This window comes from Dromiciops gliroides, chromosome 6 (genome assembly GCF_019393635.1).
Source record: "Dromiciops gliroides isolate mDroGli1 chromosome 6, mDroGli1.pri, whole genome shotgun sequence".
NCBI lineage: Eukaryota > Metazoa > Chordata > Mammalia > Microbiotheria > Microbiotheriidae > Dromiciops > Dromiciops gliroides.
The window spans coordinates 253,486,472-253,492,497 of record NC_057866.1 but is presented as its reverse complement, the minus strand read 5'-3'; positions in this window follow the sequence as shown (position 1 = coordinate 253,492,497).

The following is a 6,026-nucleotide window of genomic DNA, read 5'->3' as shown; positions in this document are numbered from 1 at the left end:
ATACCGGGTTTCTTTCTTTCACTTGCACTCACTTGCAAGACCCCTTCCCTTCATTTTTCTGGGACTGATTATGTCTCTTGAAATGCCTTGTGCCTCTACCCTCCCCCAAACAAGCGGACACAGAAAGGATGATCTTCAAAGCACTTTTCACACATAATCTCTTTAAGCTACAACAAAGCTGTGATGTAGGCAAATCTTACCTTGGATAAGACTCATAACCTCTCTATATTTCTTCTTCTGGCAGAATGGAAATGGTCTGGATGGTTTTTAAGGCCCATTGAAATTTTAAATTTTATCCCCATGTTACAGATGAGAAATAATTGATGCTCAGTGAGATTTGTCCAGGAGCACAGAGCTAACAAGTGTCAGAGGTGAGATCTGAATCTCTGCTTTCCTCCTTCGAATTACCCCACTGGACCTGTCTGCCACATCATATTGCTTCTTTTATTCTGATTGCCTCAGAAATGTTTGCTTTAATATTCTAATCAGGCTGTTTACGACTCCCTGTTTACCCTCTCCTCCCTCCCCCTCACATCAGGTAAACTTGGGTACATGCATATGTTAGAAACACAGTGATAGAATTTTCTTATCAAGGACTTGAAATGACTGGCATTATTAGGAGTAAGATATCACTGCTCACTTTTTCTCAGCTTTTCCTTACTTCTGGAAATTGAGTGGTTTAAAGGTAATATATCGAAGAGAGAAAAGGTTCTGTTTATGGGCCACTGGCTTTGAACCAAGCTGAAGAGAAAAAACAACTAGGATTTTTCTATGCTTATCCAATGTTCTATGCACCATGCCTCCCCCCCACACACACACCATCCAATGTGCCCCAAGTGATCTGATAATCTTATCTATACTAATATGTTCACCGCAGAGGAATTTGTCTTTTCTCCAAGGACCACATTTTACCTGGGGATGTCTAGAGAAGAACTAGTATGTCAGTGTGCTTTATAATAAAGTTTATATGAAAGAAGTGAATTTCAAGGTGAGAATTTGGCAGGGTGATGAGAGTATAGAGTGTTGTTTCCTCTCCAAAGCATAAGGTGTGAAATATAACTATGTTTAAGAGATGGTGATTTGAGATTAACTGGATGAAAATTCCTCGAAAGACCCTCAGACCTCTCTCTGCTATAAATATCCTTTCTCTTTTGAATAAAAATCAATTTGTTTACTCCTAAATATTGTCTTCTTACATAACATGTATTTTCCTGGAATAACTGGGACTCGGGCTTTTAAAAATTCAAATTAAACAAAGATTTATTGAGCATCAACAGTGGCCTAGGCACTTGAGATGCAAAAAAAAAAAAAGACACAATCTCTTAAAAATAGAGAAATATGGAAGTTAGGGCCCAATAGTGGGGGGAGTCATTCTCAGATTCTAGATTTAGATTTTGACAGGAGCTGCTTCAGAAGTGTAGACATGGCTCCCCATATTATCCTGTAGATGTTCTATTGACCTAATCCACTTGTACAAAAAGGAAATACTGGAAGCCCTCAAGTGAAATTATAAGTAATTTTATTTGTCAACTGTGTGGGACTGTATAAATTCTCACAGGAACTTTTTCCTCCAAATAAGGGGAAAATGGGAGGAAGGCATGCAGAACCAAGTGTTACCCAGATATTTAGTGAAACAAAGAAGACAATTCCAGTTTTTAAAAAATATTTCTTTATTTCTAGCCTATGCACTTTGCCACAACAGGTACCTGTGTCCAAAATATTGAATCTGAGGTTACTAGAATTCCTTACTTTTCCCACTCAAGTATCCTCCACAAATATAAATCCAGCGTTCTTCTTAGATTTGTAAATGGATTGGAAGTGAATCAAGGTTTTTATTAAGATTTTTTTGTTTGGTTTTATTTTCTTTTATAGGGGGGAGAGGGAGGGTGATACTGGTTGGGAAATTAGGATAAAATAATTGGAAAGTAAAGAGATGGAAACATTCCATTGTGTTTTGTGCAGCTGCCAGATTTAACTTGCTGTAATCGACTTGTGCTTGGCCTGAAATACTGTTCCAAAGAATGGTGACAGGTCTGAGTCAGTCAGTCAATAAACATTGATTAAACTCCTATTGTGTGCCAAGTACTTTGCTAAGTGCTGGGGATACATAGAAAGATAAAGGATATTCCTTGCCGAAGAGGAACATACAATCTAGTAAAGTCCGGGATGTAGGGCAGAGGAGCACCAATGTGTGACAACTGTAAGGTGAGGATTTCAACAATGCCTGTGATACTGGGAGACCTTTCTCTCCAGATAGCTCCACTTTTCGCAAGACTGATCACTTAAACCCATACACCAGTCTTGAGAGGATGACAGACCCTTCCTATCATTCCTTTAATTCCCCAAATCTGGCAAATTGGGAGCAGTAATAATAATCACTAACATGTGCATCGTGCTTTGAGGTTTGGCAAGTGCTTACTGCTAGGGTTTTTATTTCATGAGTTTTGTTTGTAGTGTTGATCATACTCCCACACAAATACATATAGGAACAACAGAGATGGAGAGAACTTTACACATTCAGCAGCAATTCAAAAGCATTTGTGAATTGAGTTTGAAGCAGGGAACCATTCATCGATTCCACTCCAACCCCATCTCTTGAGGCTGTCCATGTTCTCATTCCATCCTATGGTCTTTCTCTGGTACCTCACTCTAAAATTCCAGTGTAGCCCTATGGTGATCATGACAGAAATCCAAACCCACAATTTCTATAGATTATGCCCCCCCCTACATGTAGACCTTGCCAGGACACTTAAACTTTCCCTTAGACCTAGTGACTATTTTTCCTTTAAGAAGCCAGCCCCAGCTTAGATGGACCCAACTGAGAGGAGAGACTTCTTGGTCTGGAGACAGGACAGGGAAATAGAAGCTCTGGACACAAATACAAATCTAAATGGAAAAGTGACTAGCTCCCATCTACTGAAGATACAAAAAGTAGGCAAATAAATGAATTCAAGGTAACTTCAAAAATAGTAACTACTGGCGAGAATCAAAAAAGAATTCCTGTCTCCAGTGGTACAGAAACTGAAATGGGAAGATAAGATAAGAGATAAGGTAGGAAGTTCATTTCAGATGGGGTGGGGGGTGAATGGGGGGGCACTGTACAAGGGGACAGAGATGATAGAAGGTACTGCCTAGTTAGAGAAAAATAATTGGGACTATTTGGCTACAATTGAATTGTAAAGGGGAGTAAAATGACATAAGCAGGGAAGGGTGAACTGCAGGTGGATTATGAAAAGACTAAATGTCCAGTTGAGGAGTTTGTGTGGGCCAGTAATATGCTTTGTACAGGTGAATGACATAGTCAAGCTTTATGCTTGTGAAAGATGGATTGAAGAGGGAAGACACTGGAAGCAGGGAGGCCATTTAGGAGGCCATTACAATGACTAATTCAAAGGAAAGGTAATAAGGTTCTAAACTAGGTTCGTGACCTAGAGAAATAGACAGAAGGGGGCAGATATTAGCTATCTCATGGAGGTATACTTGGCAACCAACTGGATCAGAGGCATGAGAGAAGGGGGGAAATAATGGCTCTGAGATTAGAACCTGAGTGACTGTCAGGATGGTGGTGTCCTTAACAGAAATAGAGAAGTTTGGAGGGGACAAGACTTGGTGGGGTGGGGTGGGGGGTAATGAGCTCCTTTTGGGACATGTTAAGTTTGAAATACTCATGGGATTATGAAGATAGAGATATCTAGCAGTAAGTGATCCCAAAGAACTAGCACAGCAATAGTAGATTATCCCAGACTAACTTCAAATCTCTTCTGACAAAGTTACAGAACTAGTAGGTCAGAAGAGTGTTATAGATACAGGTAACCTACATCACAGTAAAAGGATATCACATTTTAGACTTTGGGCAAAATGAAGAAATGTGGTTTAGATCAAAGCTTCTTAAACCATGAGTTGTATAACTGAATGCGGGAGTTGCAAAAATATTTGGCAACAGTAAAATTTTAGGTATACCTATTTTATATACCTATATACCCAGGGTGGCATGAAAATTTCTCCAACAAAAAGGTGTCTTGAGTGAGAAAAGATTAAGAAGCCCTGGTATCCATGGATCCTGGACTTGCTGAATTCATTCAAAAACTAGCCACTAATGTTTTGTGGTTAATTTGGCAGGAGGTCTAGAGTAAAGTGCATAAGGGATCTAGCTTTTGTCCTGTGTTGTTTAGTGTGTGTGTGTAAATGTGTTTAAATAAAGTTTTGCTAAACATAGAGATAGTATCCTCACCAGATTTGCAGATGACACAAAGCTGGGAGAGATAGTTAACATACTCAATGACAGTGGTTAGAGCCAATGGCATTTTGATAGTCTAGAATAGTAAATGCAAAGTCTCATACTTGAACTAAAAACTTAATTTCATGAGTACAAGATTATAGCAATGTGGATAGAGAATTGTCTGAAAAAGATTTGGTGTTAGAGTGGATTTTTCGATCAATATCAGTCACCAGCATGCCATGCCAGCCCCAAACTCTAAAGTGATCTTGCACTGCAATGGAGATGAGAGGAGATCACTTTCCAGGAATGAGATGAGTCTCTTTGACATCAACATTGGCCAGACCACATCTACACAGAATGATCAGTTATGAATACCGTAGTTTTAAAAGGGCATAGATGAACTAGAAGCTATCCCTGTAATAAAAGAGGGTAATCAAAATGATTGTGGGAACAGCTAGGTGGTACAATGGATAGAATCAGAGTGAGGAAGACCTGAGTTCAAATCTGGATACAGACACTTACTAGTTCTATGATCCTGGGCATTTCATTTAACCCTGTTTGTTTCAGTTTCCTCATCTGTAAAATGAGCTGGGAAAGGATATGTCAAACCACTACAGTATCTTTGCCAAGAAAAACCAAATGGGGTCACGAAGAGTTGGATATGACTGAACAGCAACAACAACAATGACAACAATCAAAAGGAAGGGCCTCAAGTTTGAGTCACATGAGGATGTGTTGAAGGAACTGGGGGGGGGGGCTCTAGCTTGGTGAAGACTCAGGGTACGTGATATTTTTTCAAGCATTTGAAGAGTTTGTTATGTGGAAGAATGATTAGATTTGTTTAATTTGGTCCAGAAGACAAAAGTAGGAGTAATAGGTAGAAATTAGACAGAGACAAATACTGGCTTGGTGGTGGGGAAAACATCCTAATTAGACCTATTCTAAAATGGGATGGACTGCCTGGGGAGGTAGTGAGTTCGTATTCAGATGTAATCAGGTATATCATAGGGGGAATTTGTGAAATGGTTGGACCAGATAGTCATTGTGTCTTCCAACTCTGAAATTCTGTGATTTTGTGGAGTTCAGGATAGCGATTAGGGATGGGTATTTCAATTTAAGAATCTTTCTATTACAAGAATAGAAAATGTAGAGGAGAAGATACAAGCTCCCAGAAGATATGCTAAGGAGAAATATGGAAATCGTTAAATAAATAAAAGGAAAACCAGGAGGAAGAAACTTCAAATAACTTAAAAGGAAGATGTAGAGGGGGAGGAGAAAGTGTGTGTGTGTGTGTGTGTGTGTGTGTGTGTGTGAGAGAGAGAGAGAGAGAGAGAGAGAGAGAGAGAGAAAGACAGACAGACAGACAGACAGACTGACAGACTGACAGACAGAAAGAGTGAGAGGGAATATGAAGGAGTGGGTTTGAAGCAGAGCTTCAAAAACAGCAAAGGGGCCAAAATTTTAGTAAGAAAGTGATCCTTAGTAACTCTCAATATCAACATCTCAGAAGAATACTGAGGAGAGAAACCAGATTTGAAGGGCTTAGGGAATTGAATGGGAGGTGAAAAAATGCAGAAACTAAAGGTAGATTGCTTTTCCTATTTTTTTCCCCAAAGAGTGACAAATACAAGAAGATAGATTACAGGAAGAAAAGAGTGAAGTGAAGGTTTTTTATGCATGGGGAAGAGCTGGGCATATTTTTTTTAAGCAGCAGAAAAGGAATCAGTAGGTTGGGAGAGATGCAGGGAAGGTGCCAAATAAGGTGGAATGGAATAGGACAAGATAAAATAGCAGGTTGGCCATTGAC